At 36.3% G+C, this 15,993-nt stretch overlaps 1 protein-coding gene across 1 annotated transcript in view; it reads left to right on the top strand.

The window, feature by feature from the left end:
- The first annotated feature begins 235 nt into the window (after positions 1-235).
- The window catches only part of ec (ubiquitin specific peptidase echinus), a 270,447-nt gene continuing 254,689 nt past the window's right edge, over positions 236-15,993 (top strand). Inside the window, exon 1 of the mRNA XM_073973377.1 lies at positions 236-1,786. The gene's annotated coding sequence lies outside the window, so the exon portion shown is untranslated. The remainder of the gene's footprint in view (positions 1,787-15,993) is intronic.

Below are 15,993 nucleotides of genomic sequence, written 5' to 3'. Positions count from 1 at the left end.
AATAACACCCCCAATAATGCGTTCGTTTATTTCTGTAACTATTACTGTAATGTTATCATTAACAGTAAAGAAACATTATGCATTTTGTTTTCTGTTAACAGCATAGTCTCAGGTCGACTTAAGTAAACTCTATTGTGAATGATCGATCAATGAGAGCTAAAGAGAACAAGAGAATGCAAAATCTCCCAAACAAAACAGAAAAAATAGATCAGTTGGAATTTTTCGACGTCATCTTGTTGATTGTTTACATTTGACGCCGAAACGTTCAGTGGTAAACAACGTAGAGGCCGGGTTAACGCAACACTACTCGATTTTTGTTGTTGTTGGTGTTGTATTCGTCGTATTTGGTGCGATATTGAAGAAGTTGCTTAACACAGAGTTTCGTATTTCCGTTTTTTGTGTTTTTCTTAGCGGTTTCTTTACGAACGTGTCTTTGAGAGTGTTTCAATGAATGCTATCAACGGAACGTGTGTGAGAGAATTATTTGTTTATGATTTCGGGAATTTCGAAAATTCGGATTGAACAAATTGAAATAACAAATAAGAAAAATTAGTTGGGCTAAGACCAAATAAAACCAAACAAAAAACTTTCTATTGAAAGGGCGATCGGCTACGCAGCCAAAGCAATAATATTTCGATATAGAATTTTTTTGGTTTTCCGAATAATAAAGAATCTAAATAATAGAGATCATATACAAAATTCAAGTAAAATATAAAAAATTATAATTTTTGAATGTGTTTCTTGTGGCAAAATTTTGTGCTAATTTGAAAGGAGATCACCGACAGCGGCCAAAAGTGGTATACAAATTATTGAGATCTTATGCTGAATGAAGATCTCCAATGTGATTAATGTGTAAAAATGTAAGTGCTAATTTGAAATAAAACTACCCACAGTGCCTCATTCATATATGACCACCATTTGTGATGTGCAAAAGTTTGTAAACTCCATTGAGAAAAATATTTAAAAATAAACCACTTTTTTGTGGTTTCATGAAATAAAAAGTGGAAAAATAGTTTATGTCTGAAACACGCTTACAAGAAATTTACAATACGGCCTCTGCCTCAGTGAAAGTGTGTGAAAATTTTTTAATTTTTATTTTACTTTAATGCAATAATTCAAAATAAAATACCTTGCTAAACACCGTAATTAAATGAAAACTGTGTTGACAAAGAAAGAAATAATAACAAAAACAAAGCAAAAAAAAAAAGAAAAATTGTTAAAAATTAAACAAAGTGTCGCTTGAGTTACTAAATGCGGAAGTTTGGCCAGTAAATAACAGTTAAGCATTTTGGCAACAAATCAGCATTTCAACATTTTGGATTATTTGAAACCGCACGTAAAAATAATACCAAGGAGGAAATTGAAAAGAAACAAGAAGTCAAGTGACATAAATAAATCAATAATTTCAAAATAATAAATGTGTTAAATTGTCACTCTTCGAAACGGTGTATACACTCAAGTGAATTTAAAAATTAAAAAAAAAAAATAAAACGAAGTCGATAATAAAAAAGTTCAATTTAAAAAATTGTCTGAAAACAAATACAGAGTTCCCATAGAGTTCATAAGAAACCATTCTTGTTTGTGTGTGTGTTCATTGAATTGGTGTGCTTTTTTCATCCGGTTATATTGACCATCATTTAACCTGTTACATCCTGTGCTAAAAACCACCACCACGACCATCGAAGAAATATTGCAAACATCATCTGAACTTATTTACCCTCTTGCGTCACAGAACACTTTTTTGGATTAAACATAACATCGTTTTTGTCGTCAAAAGGATTCAAAGGTAAGTTTGCAAATTCATTGTCATTTTTAAGGATAAAATGGGGGAAAGAAAACCAGCTGAATACAAAAACAGGTGCATTTTAAAAAAGCTGAAAGTTTTTGTTATAGGAGCTCTAAGTCTATCTCTTTCTAACAGAAGAACTGCAAGTCTTTCTAATAGAAGAGCCTTCTCATATAAGGACGGAAAGGTCTTCTCATAGAAGAGCTTTAGGTCTGCTCACATACGAGCTTAAGGTCTTCTTAGAGAAGAGCATAAGGTCTTCTCATAAAAGAACTTAAGGCCTTCGCATAGTTTTTGTAGAAGACCGCAAAGCTCTTCTCATACAAGACCTCAAAGCTCTTCTTATACAAGACCTCAAAAGTCCTCTTATAGAAGTCATCAAAGGTTTTTTTTATAGAAAAGCTTAAGCTCTTTTCATAGAAGAGCTTAAGGTCTTCTCATAGAAGAGCTTAAGGTCTTCTCATAGAAGAGCTTAAGGTCTTCTCATAGAAGAGCTTAAGGTCTTCTCATAGAAGAGCTTAAGGTCTTCTCATAGAAGAGCTTAAGGTCTTCTCATAGAAGAGCTTAAGGTCTTCTCATAGAAGAGCTTAAGGTCTTCTCATAGAAGAGCTTAAGGTCTTCTCATAGAAGAGCTTAAGGTCTTCTCATAGAAGAGCTTAAGGTCTTCTCATAGAAGAGCTTAAGGTCTTCTCATAGAAGAGCTTAAGGTCTTCTCATAGAAGAGCTTAAGGTCTTCTCATAGAAGAGCTTAAGGTCTTCTCATAGAAGAGCTTAAGGTCTTCTCATAGAAGAGCTTAAGGTCTTCTCATAGAAGAGCTTAAGGTCTTCTCATAGAAGAGCTTAAGGTCTTCTCATAGAATAGCTTAAGGTCTTCTCATAGAATAGCTTAAGGTCTTCTCATAGAAGAGCTTAAGGTCTTCTCATAGAAAAAGCTTAAGTTCTTCTCATAGAAGAGATTAAGGTCTTCTCATAGAAAAAGCTTAAGGTCTTCTCGAAAATCGGGCGGTACAGTTCTATGGCAGAAATCCAAAAAGTGGACCAGTACTGAAACATTTCCGGGGAAAAGTTTTGTAGACCAAAATAGGTCTCAATACCGATTATCAAAAATTTGAAAAAAAATAATAAAACAGCAAATAAATCAAAATTGTTTTACTTCTATACATGTAATATAAGCGATAGTGTTCGAAATTTGGAACACCATTTTCCGGGAAAACGAAAAATCAGACAATTTTGAGTAGCTTTTTGACATCAGTGGGTCCTAATTACCCTAAAAATGTATTTTTTTTTTTTAAATTAAATAAAAAATTGGTCTCGGGACGAAATGGGTTAAGGTCTTCTTAACGAAGAGTTTAAGGCCTTTCTACAGATTTTCACAATTTTTTGTAGGATTTGTTTTTTAAACACAACAATGAACTGGTAAAAATTTTTCAATGATTGGACCATAATTGGCCCATACAAATTGAAACAAAGATCCCTCTGGTGGCACGGATTAAAGTTAACCGATTGCCATAAAATTTCATATACATTTAAGGTTTTTGTGTCAAATGGAAAACATTTTGTGGTTCGGCGTTTCAAAAACAAAAGCCAAAAACAAAACTTTGTTTTTTTTTTTGGGCCGCCCTAATATCCACGATATATACACATATAAATGTTCCTCCCGAACGATGTTGATGTAATTTCCTACAGCTAATTCTCAGATTGGAATGGCAAAATATGGCGGCCGATGCGAAGTCTTTATGGAATGACTATCACATGGTAGTTTGGACTTTGAATGGGTATAAAAGATCGATGACCCATTCGAATTAAACCTTGTTTAAAAGAAAGGAATATTTCACTTGTCCTAGAAATCAGCTTTGACGTGGCGTCTTTCTTTCCTTTCACGTGACGTCTTTCGTGCTTTCCATTGTACTTCAATACAAATCTTCGTGGAGGTTATTAAAAGTTCTGCCCTTCACCACAATATGGAGGGTATAATTAATTTTGTTGTTCCGTTTTTAACACATCGAAATTTTCATCGGAGATCAGGATTAAATTCTAAGTCGATATAACAATGTCCGTCTGTCCGTCCGTCTGTTGAAATCAAGATACAACACATAATTTTTAAGATAGAGCTTTGTAATTTGACATAGAAGTTTATTTTACTCCTAGGATTGGTATTGCAAATGGGCTATATCGGCCCAGGTTTTGATATAGCCCCCAAAGAAAGGTACCACCCGATTATCGTTTTTTTTTAAGATTTTAGCTTCATGATCACACCGATATGGCTGAAATTTGGTAATTAGTCTTCGTTGGGGGTTTAAAACTTTACCCTAGAATTTTGTCGGTATAGGTCAACGCATTCATATAGTCCCCATAGAACGGTACTTCCCGATTTTCGGTATTTTGAAGGTTGTGGCCACAATATCCACTGAAATGACTGTAATTTGGTATTTAGTCTTCATTTGGGGTATAAAATTTTCCATATGGAATTTGTCGGTATAGGTCCACGCCTTCATATACATAGCTCTCATAGGATGGTACCTTCGGATTTCCGGTATTTTAAAGTTTGTGGCATCAATATTCCACCGAAATCGTTGAAATTTGGTATTTTGTCTTCATTTGGGGTATAAAACTTTCCTTTTGCAATTTGTCGGTATAGGTCCACGTCTTACTTGTTTTTATACCCTACACCACTATGTGGAAAGGGTATTAAAAGTTTGTTTTGGTAAAGATTCATGTAACACCGCGAAATATTCGTAGGAGACACCCAATGTGGTATACCAATCTTCATATATCGGCGAGATAAAGCGATTTTGAGATGTGTGTCCGTCCGTCCGTCCGTGTGTCCATTATAAATTGTAATCAAACTCCAGCCCGCAATTATGTACCGATCGTCACGAAATTTGGCATGGAGGTTGGTTTCACATCAGAATAGATCGCTATTTTAATTGGTAATGATCGTGAAATATTTAGCGGGTGAAATGGACCAAAAACATCATTTTTATCCGATTTTTTAGCTGCTCTGTAGGTCGCAATAATAGTCCGATCGCCTCGTAATTTCAAATAATGTAAAATTATATAACAAAGAAGAAGCTTGCAATTTGAGATCACGATCAGATAATATTTAGAGGGTTAAATGGAGCACTACTTTTGTGTGAAAATTTTCAATATACAGCTTATATCTTTTTTCCTGGAAGAGACATTCCGGGCAAGTAAGCTATACTTGGAAGTAAAACGCTTGACCTTTCTATTGATTTCAATTGTGTTGGTGTACATCATAAGATAACAGAGTTAAAGCCTAACATACCCAGTTATTTGTTTGTATAGTTATCATAATCACGTTACAGTTCGCAATTATAGCTCAATAATCACGAAATTTTGCACGAGGTAAAAGTTTAGGTAGAAGAAAATGCTTACAATTTTGGATAATGATCTGATATTATTTAGCGGGTGAAATGGACTATTATTTTTGTATGAAAAATACAAAAAAAAATATTTTTGGTCTATATTTTATTTCCTGGAGGACATATGCCGTCAAAGTAGAATGCATTGGAAATATAACTACTGATCTTCCCCCTGATGCAAATTGCAATCAAGTGTCTGCTAGATAACTGGACTACTGCTTAATATATAATGTGGTTTGTGTAGAGCACCACATTTTCCTATTCCCAGTTTTTGCGTTATTGCAAATTACATGGTTTTGATTTGTGAAAAGCTAATTCCCAGTGGTAAAGGTGTAGGGTATCAGATGGTCGGCCCCGTCCGACTATAGCCTTGGCTTACTTGTTTTTTAATAAAATTGGTACATTGGACTGGTACTTGAATTTGGTAAGCAACAAGTTATCTTAATTGGTAGGAAATATTGTCAGTAGACAGACCTACTTATAGCTAGACTCATAAACAAATGACTCCTAGACACATGTGTGTGGATAATTGCTCTTCGTATAATTTATTTTGACATTGAACATGCCGAAATTGAAATATGTTTTGTTGTTTTTCAGTTTTTTTTCATTAACTTGAAATTGTTTTACCAGACAAGTCTTCTTCGCTTATGCATGCAAATAGCTAAAGGCGAATACAAGTGTTATTAAATGGGTCACACATAGGCTTTCAGTTAAACATACGAATTTACGTACATATGTATGTTGCTTTTTAAACCATTGTCATAGCTATAATTTGATATTTCAATTGCTAAAGGCGTTTTCGTGTCAGAAATGGTAAATATCAATCCTTAATGAAGGGGTGAGAAGTCCAACTTAAGTCTGTTTTTTTAATTTTAGAGTTATTTAATAAATAATTAAAAAATTGTCTATTTCATTTATTCCCAGCTTTTAACAGCTTTATCAGCAATGATTAGAATGAAGTTTGTTCCTTTTCCCATGTCTGCTTCTTAAGATTTCTTCTAAAACTTTCCAAATTTGGTTTAAATTATGAATACATTTGCATAAATTTTCGAAGTGAACATACATACAGTCGGCTGATACTCGCCCAACTAAGAAATTAAACGTAAACAAACAAGCAGCGGCATAAAAAATGTCTAACTTTCCGGCACTCATAATTCGATATCAATGGTTTCTCCCAAATGTCGGTTGTTCGGCATATGTATGTATCTATGATCAGCAGCATATAGTTCAACATAACAACATTAATGGAGTGTCTGTTTGTGCGCCTTGTCTGACGTTTAGTAGCTGGCATGCTGTGTCGTCTAACCAATTCTTCGGTTTGTGATCAGAGGCAGCCACCGGTTAGTTAGCTTGCAACAGGTGAAAATGTATTTTCTTTATGCGTAAAAATACCTGTTTGGTTTGGGCCATTATACTCGAACGAGCGAACATATACGCATGTCCGTGGTATTATTCGTAAACGATGTAAACAAACCTATGTGGTCTTTCCTCACATGTCACATGGAACTGCATTGAAAGTTCGCTGTGGTCTCTAAAATTGTAATTGAGTCGCTAGGTTTGGAAAAATAACAAAAAAGTGGTTTTTGCGGTTAATTATTGGGGACAAGATTTTTTTCACTCCAAAATCTTATGTGAATGTGTTGTAGACAGGATTGGGTGTGGAGTGAAGTACGTATGTTTAAGATATGGATATGGTGTCGAAATTGCAATTCAATTTAAAGAAAGTTTTTTCAAACTTTTTGGCAACATCCGTTTGCCAACTTTTTGGCTGAAATCTAATGCCAATACACCTGATTGGTAGGAGCTTCGGTTTCAAGAGATTTATGGGTTTAAGAATTAGAAAATATTCGTCTGGCCATCTATCAGAAAATGGCCAATCAAAGGAACGTGTGTGACAACTTAATTTTTAGCAATTTTTTCTGGGCTATTGAGGATTGTTTATCAGCACCTGAAGACGGGTACTTAGTTACCTAAAGGAGTTTGAGATTTTATCTGTTCATGCGAGAGCTAAAAGGTCTCGTCATAGATGAAGTTACGGTTTTTCTATAAGATGATTTTTCAAGATATATTTATTGAGACTTATATGATGTTTGAACAGTTACCTCTGTGAGTGTTAGGGGTTGAAAATCTGCAGAAAACGAAGTTGTATATTCAAATTCAAGTGGAATGTTTATAACCTCAACCTTTAGGCTAGGAAGAGTATAAACACTTTGATACGACCAAGAATGTGCCTTATCGAAATAACGGTTTTAGACCTCAAGTATGTTTGGACGAAATTCGTTTCAGACAATTTGGGGTCGATTTAGCCATGTCCGTCTGTCTGTCTGGCTCGTGCGCACGATAACTCTCGAACGGATCAACCGAATTTGGGTATGGTAATATTTTGTTCAAACTTTGTTTAATTTCGAAGATGGCGCATATCGGTACACTCCTTCCGGTAACTCCCCCAAATCAAAATTTTCTTGTAAAATGATATGAACGATAACTCTCGAAGGAAGCTATTGATTTGCTTCCAACTTCGCACATCGTATTATTCCTTCCAGATAAATACCGGGTTCGAATATGGACTATATCGGTCCACTCCTATATCGGTTACCTCTCACACAAAATTCGGATAAAGTGAAGTTTAGGATCTCCTCTCAAATCGTTCTGAATTTTTTTCAGTAGGTTGTCATGAGGCTCCCTTTACGACGGTACACTTTTTTCTTGCGTAAGTCCATACTTCCAGAGATATTGGCCTAAAAGTTCCAAGAGACCCTGACGGCACCAACCAAATTGACAAGTCCGCAAGATTATTCTCGCAGGGGGATATATCAGGTTGGAATATGGACTATATCGGTCGACTCCTTCGGGTACCTTCCACACAAAATTCGATAAAAGTGAAGTTTAAAAGCTCCTCTCGCATCGATTTGATTCTTTTTTCAGTACGTTGTTCTAACGGCGTCAGTTACAACGGTACAATTTTTTTCTGGAGTAAATCAATACTTCCTGAGATAATGGCCCAAAAGCTCCAAAACCCTGCCGGCACATACTTAAATGGTTATTGTGCAAGATAACTAAAACTAATTTAATATTTCGAGTCCATTATGAAGAAGTTTGGTTACTAAAAATGTTTGGTGTATGTCGCCCCACATTACGGTACCTACAGATTTTAAAGCAATCTCTTGATTAAAAACCGATATAGTTTATATACGGCATAATTATTGTGTTTGGTTTGTTTTTTTTTTTTTCTGGTCAGCGGCTGAGGGTATATCTCCGTCAGCACAGTTGACTTTCTTGTTCAGTCTTCATAGAAAAGCTGAACGTTTGCCTTAAAACAGAGCTGAAATATCTTTTTATTGAAGAGTGATAGATGACCTTAATGTCTTCTTATAGAAGAGCTTAAGGTCTTCTTATAGAAGAGCTTAAGGTCTTCTTATAGAAGAGCTTAAGGTCTTCTTATAGAAGAGCTTAAGGTCTTCTTATAGAAGAGCTTAAGGTCTTCTTATAGAAGAGCTTAAGGTCTTCTTATAGAAGAGCTTAAGGTCTTCTTATAGAAGAGCTTAAGGTCTTCTTATAGAAGAGCTTAAGGTCTTCTTATAGAAGAGCTTAAGGTCTTCTTATAGAGGAGCTCAAGGTCTTCTTATAGAAGAGCTTAAGGTCTTCTTATAGAAGAGCTCAAGGTCTTCTTATAAAAGAGCTCAAGGTCTTCTTATAAAAGAGCTCAAGGTCTTCTTATAGAAGCAGCGTACGTAAAAATACTTTAAATAACATTTCCAATCGTTTCGTTTCGTATTTTCCATAGCAACAATACAAAACGAAACATAACCCACGTTGGCCGAGCTCGCTGTTTAGTTTTGTTTTGATTACATTCGTGAGTGCAAACAAAACGAAAAGCGAAAAGTACTCAAATCCACAAGAGCAGATAGAAAACGGAATAGTACTAAACACATGTGAATAAATCAAAAACGTTTGGTGGTTGATAAAATTCACTGTGGTATGCTGATTGGTGGTTGTTTCCTAAAATACTTTTTGTTGCGGTGGTGAATGAAACAACTCGGCAAAGCATAGCCGAAGTTACAATTCAGCAATCGTACGGTTTCTATCTTTTTACATTGAAAAGTTTGTGTTTTTGTTTTGGTTGTGAGAATGAAACGATTCAGAGAAGCTGAAAAGTTTGTGGCTTTGTGTGATTGGTACGGGAATCGTTTTGCTTGTTTCCGTTCATTGTATAGAAGAGCTCAAGGTCTTCTTATAGAAGAGCTCAAGGTCTTCTTATAGAAGAGCTTTAGGTCTTCCTATAGAAGATCTTCAGGTCTTTTTATAGAAGAGCTTCAGGTCTTCTTATAGAAGAGCTTCAGGTCTTCTTATAGAAGAGCTTCAGGTCTTCTTATAGAAGAGCTTCAGGTCTTCTTATAGAAGAGCTTCAGGTCTTCTTATAGAAGAGCTTCAGGTCTTCTTATAGAAGAGCTTCAGGTCTTCTTATAGAAGAGCTTCAGGTCTTCTTATAGAAGAGCTTCAGGTCTTCTTATAGAAGAGCTTCAGGTCTTCTTATAGAAGAGCTTCAGGTCTTCTTATAGAAGAGCTTCAGGTCTTCTTATAGAAGAGCTTCAGGTCTTCTTATAGAAGAGCTTCAGGTCTTCTTATAGAAGAGCTTCAGGTCTTCTTATAGAAGAGCTTCAGGTCTTCTTATAGAAGAGCTTCAGGTCTTCTTATAGAAGAGCTTCAGGTCTTCTTATAGAAGAGCTTCAGGTCTTCTTATGGAAGATCCTCTGCTACTGAGAATAAATCCTCAGCAACTAAGGATAGATCCTCACCTAATGAGGAAAGGTCCTTTTATAATGAGTATTGATCTTCAGCTACAGCTACTTCTCTGCTAATGAGAATTATCCACAGCTACTGAGAGTTAAGTTAATGATAGATTCGCTGTGGATAGATGCTCTGTTACTAAGGTCACGTATTATTATGGATTCTCAGCTACTGAGGATAAATTCTGAGCTACTGAGTAAATATCTTCAGCTACTGATGAAAGATCCTTAACTACTGCGGATAGCATTTCATCAATTTCATCAGCTGCTGAGGAAACACCCTTAGAATCTGAGAACACTCCTCAGTAGCTGGGTAATGATTCTCAGAAACTTAGAATCTATCGTCAATATTTCAAGATAAAGTTTCAATTGCTGAGTATAACTCATCACTTACAGATGATGAGTAGCTGAAAGAAAAATCCTTAGAACCCGAGAAGACTTCCTTAGTAGCGGAGGAACAAACCTTAGCAACTTAGAATTTATCCTCAATTGCAGCGGATCTCTTCTCTGTAGCTCTAACCTAGGTGGGATCCTCAGCTATTGAGAGTAGATCGTTAGTTACTGAGCACATATCCGCAGCTACAGAAAATAGATTCTAAACTATAGAGGATTGATCCTCAGCTACTGAGAATAAATCCTCAGCAACTAAGGATAGATCCTCAGCTAATGAGGAAAAGTCCTTATATAATGAGTATTGATCTTCAGCTATTGAGGAATGATCCTCAGCTATTGAGGATAGATCGTTAGTTACTGAGAACAGATCCTCAGCTACAGAAAATAAATTTTAAGCTACAGAGGATAAATCCTCAGCTACTAAGAATTGAGTAGAGGAGTATCCCGCAGCAACTGAGAAGTGTTCCTCAGATCGACTGCGGATTATTCCACAGATACCACTGAGGATGGCTCCGCAGGTATTGTGAACTGCTCCTCAGCTACTGAGGATTATTCCTCTTCTAGAGAGGATTGTTACGCAGATACAGGGTTGTTCCGTAGATACTAAGGATTGAGCCATAGGTACTAAGTATAGGAGTATTTTGCTAAAACTAGGGAGTGTTCCTCAGCTACTGAACATTGTTCCTCTGCTCCTGAGAACTGTCCTACATCGACTGAGAATTGTTCCACAGTTACTATGGAGTGATCCTCAGATACTGAGGGCTGATCCTCATGATACTCATCTACTAAGGACTGATCCTATTCTGATAGGGATTCATCCTCAGCTACCGTCTGTTTACCTTCAGCTACTGAAGATTGTTCCTTACCTAGTGAGGATTCCGTATCAAGTGAGAAGTGGTCCTTAGCTACTGGATATTGGCAGCTACTGTGGATGGTTCCACAGCGAGACAGATATAAGCTTCTTCTTTTATTTTGTATGATTTTTGTTAGGCTACACCAATATTTTCTTTCAAACTACAATCTAATTCACATTGCTGAGTAATTGTTAATGTCAAAGACATTTGATACCCTCCTAGCTAGCTTAGAAATCACTCAACTATGGCATTGTCACTCGTTTATGACAAGCTTCGTGCCATAATATCATTGTTGACAAGTCAATCGCTTGTTATTGCTCTTACTGTTGTTGGTTTTTTTACAAAGTAACAAATTGAAGTCAAGGTAAAGATTGTTAAGGCAGCAGCACTTCAAGTGAAGTGAGATAGTGAAACGCCCTCATTACGCTTTTTTGAGGCGGAAACTTGTCATCACCATTATCATTAATATCTGAAATGGTGGACCGTCGATTGAGGTGACGGCATGGAGGCGAAAAATCGAAAAATGTTAAATAATGTCAAAGTTTTGTTGGAAATGTTGACCTGTTATCTTTTAGGTTAAAAGTAACTTTCATTAAATTCCTTAAAAAATGCCCCAGAAATCTTCTGTCCATCCATAAATACTAGAAAGTATTTTTGTTGAGGGGGTTTCGGTTGGGAATTCTCTTTGTGTACCTGTCAGAGGAAATCAACAATTAGCCGTGTGATTATTTTCACACACTGGGTAGTGACGGGTCGTAAAAAGTAAATAGCCAAGAAGAAGAAATGTGCCAGACAATGAATGTTGTGTGGTTGCTAGAAGAAGAGGTATCAGCTAAGATTAAAGATAACTCCTTCAACTTACAAAACAGGGGGTATGTTTTGTAAATTGAAGGAGTTATCTCAAATCTAAGTCGATCTTTTTGAACTCTGGCTAAATAGCTTGGAGATTCGAATTGGAAATGTTCCGTGTACACCAATTCAAAAAATCATTGCCTTCAGTTCTTTTTTCTCTTTATTTTGTAATATTTTTCCACATTTTTCAAATATTATTATAAAATTATTTGCACGTGAGGCAATTTCTTCCTCTTAGGAAAAAGAAAATTTTAGAAATATTCTATAATAATCAATATTTTTTTTCCAAATATTACAAGTATACATACATACATATGTGTGGTAATGATGAACTATTGCAGTCTTGAATGACGTTGGCGTAATTAGCAAAACACCATTATTACAACTGTGAGTTCGACCACGTTTTTCTTCAGTTTTTCTTTTTCTGTTCAAACACTTTGCAATGTGCAGAAAGATTATGGCACTTATTTTTCCCATGCTTTGCAATTCAAAGCATTGGAAAAAATGAACATAACTGCCGAAAGCAACTGATTTTCTTGCTGAATGTTGGCGAAGCCAAATCTTGACTAGTTCATGACGATAATGATGTTGATAATGATCATGGGCGATAATGGGATGTAAGACAAACAACATCACACCAAAGTATGAAGTCATTGTAAACGGTATTTATTTTACAATGGTGCTGCAGACAATAAAACTATTACTACCAACACTATTTCGTAGATGTTCGTTCATTATTTTATCTTTCGTGTTGGTATTTTTATACCCTCCACCATGTTATGGAGAGTGTAATAAAATTTTTCATTCCGTTTGTAACACATCGAAATATTCATGGGAGACGCTATAAAGTATACATATTCTGGATCAGGGTAAAATTCTAAGACGATATAAACATGACTGTTGAAATCAAGATACAGCTCGCAATTTTGAAGCTAGTGTTTTTTAATTGTTGTAGAAGTTTATATTACTCCTAGGATGTTTGGTATTGCATCTGGGCTATATCGGTCCAAGTTTTGATATAGCCCCCATAGAACGGTTCCTCTTGATTTTCGGTATGTTGAATGAGGCTATCACACCTAAATAGCTGCCATTTGGTACTTAGTCTTCGTTTGGAGTACAAAACTTTTCCTCAGAAATTTGTCGGTATATGTTCACGCTTTCATATAGCTCCCATAGAACGATAACTCCCGATTTTCAGTATTTTGAAGGTTGTGGCCACAATAATCCACCGAAATGGCTGAAATTTGGAATTTGGTCTTCATTTTGGTTATTAAACGTTCCATATGAAATTTGTCGGTATACATCCAAAACTTCATATAGCCCCCATAGAACGTAATGCAATTATAGGAGATGGTCTGCCCCACAGGAGCGACGAGTTGCCAGGTGACGTCTTTTGTCAGACTACGTGACACGATAGTGATGTCTGGCGAACGGTGGTACTCTCAGTTAATTCTGGTTGGGACATCCCCATTGATTAAGCAAAACATAGTGCTATCAATTTGCTCAGCCAGCACTATACCCCCCTAGTTACTACTTTATACCATGAGTTGTGACATGATGAGCATTAAATCCCCCTAAGACCAGTGGTTATGTTGAATAACCTGGATTATAGCTAAAAATCGGCGGGATGTATATCTCAGCTATTACACATCTCACTGCTATCTCCATACATTCCATGTACGTGCGGTAATTAGAGGCAGCCTCAAGCAGATAGGTAGGTAATTGAACAGACAGGTGCACAAAAACTAGCCTCACCGCTTCCACTTCTGGCTCTATCCAGTTGTTGTTGAGCTTGGTTTCCTGCACCGACTCTTATAGTCTACTTTTTCTCGATCTTACCTCTTACCTCGGAGTCCATTGCATTTTCAGGGATTGAAAGATCAACGATCGGTATTTAATGCTGCATGTGTGGTTGCTGTTGAAGGGACTACGACCCTCTCGCGGATTTCATTGAGATGCCTACCGTCGATAGCCCTTGGAGCCCTGATTACAACGATGTATTTTTTGTTGCAGAATTATATACTTTCCGAGATATGGGCCTTCAAAGTTCCGTGAATGGACCTAATTATTTTAAAAGACAATCGTTGTTGGCTTTGTATTGTTGGACTGCAAAATAATACTTATTGTGTATTTATTTCAGCTAAAGTCCATATTTTGTTGCTTCAAAATTTGAAGAAACAAAATGTTTAACCCTTCGTTGGACACCGTTATTGTTTGTCACATTCGTAACACATGAGTCTGGCCAGACCCATGTAATAAATATAAATTTTTTAGTAAACTTAATGAATATTTTCGTATAAAAAGTTGTAGAATATGTTTTAAGGATCCTAATCTTACATAAATAATCGTTATTTGTCAAAAAAATATACCGAAAAACACTAAATTTAATTAATTTTATCAAGTTAGTAAAGACGGACATATGCCTATGGAGTAAAAAAAATAAAGACAATCAAAATAATTTTGGAGATTTAATTGCGAAATTTCAGCAATTTCGGTGAAACAATGTAGCTAACCTTCAAAATACCGAAATTCGGGAGGTACCGTTCCATGGGAGCTATATCAAAACAGCGATCTATACCTACACATTTCTGGCGGAAGTTTTTAGACTCAAAAAATACTAAATACCAAGTTTCCAATATTTCGCTAAGATAATGTGGCTAAAACCTCCAAAATACCGAAAATTAAGAGGCACGCTTCTATAGGGATATAGGAAGACGTAGACCTATACTGATAATTCTCCTCTGGAATATCTTATAACGCCATGGAAGACTAAATAAAAAATTTCAGTCTTTCGGTGGTATATTGAGGTCACAACATTCAGAATTACGAAAATCGATAGGAACGGTTCTATAGGACCTATGTATATATAAGCGTGGGCCTATACCGATGAATTTCAGCCATTTCGGTGAGTTTTTGTGGCCACATATTGGGTGGTACCGTTCTATGGGGGCTATATGAAGGTGTGAACATATGCCGACAAATTTCATATGGAAAGTTTTGTACCCCGAAAGAAGACTAAATAACAAATTTCAGTCAATTTGATGTATTATTGTGTCCACATCCGAAAATCGGGAGCTACCTTTTAAAAAAAAAATATTATGGGGGCTATATAAAGGCGTGGACCTATACCTACAAATTTCATATGGAAAGTTTTATACCCCCAACGAAGACTAAATACCATATTTCAGCCATTTCGGTGTGATAATGATGCTAAAACCTTCAAAATACCGAGTATCGGGAGGTACGGTTCTATGGGGCTGTATTAAGGCGTAGACCTGCACTGACAAATTGCTGGAGGAAAGTTTTATACCCCCAACGAAGACTAAACACCAAATTTCAGCCATTTCGGTGGGCTATTGTGGCCACAACCTTCAAAATACCGAAAAACGGAGGTACCGTTCTATGGGGGCTATATGAAGGCCTGGACCTATATCCACAAATTTCTGGGGGAACGTTTTATACCCCCAACGAAGACTCAGTACCACCACATTATGGTGGAGGGTATAAAAATCGTTTTCAGGGCACCATGTGTTATCGACGGTAGACACCCATTGATGAGAGCAGACCCTTAAACATGGCTGGTTGGCACGATAACTGTATGGAGGAATGGCTCCCAAACTTGGCTCCTGTTCCAAGATGGACTATATCGGTCCATTCCCTGATTAGCATCTTCCGCAAAAGTTTAACACTTGCACGTTTTAATCCAGTTTTAGGCCAATTCTGGGATCTTGTTGAAAGTTAGCGGGTAGTCATTGTGATCATGACATAATTGTTAGGTGAATCCAATATCACCGCACCTTTTATAATGTCCGTACTATATAAACTGCATATTTAGTTGTCTTTTCAAATCTTTGTAAAAATTATTCACATACAATGCAATATCTATTAGCTCAAAATGTGTAAACAGATCATGTACTCGTACAGCTTGTTCTAAGGCG

Source organism: Musca autumnalis, unplaced genomic scaffold, assembly GCF_047663935.1.
Source record: "Musca autumnalis isolate F117 unplaced genomic scaffold, ASM4766393v1 scaffold_3, whole genome shotgun sequence".
Classification (NCBI taxonomy): Eukaryota; Metazoa; Arthropoda; class Insecta; order Diptera; family Muscidae; genus Musca; species Musca autumnalis.
This window is presented reverse-complemented; position numbering and strand designations above follow the sequence as displayed.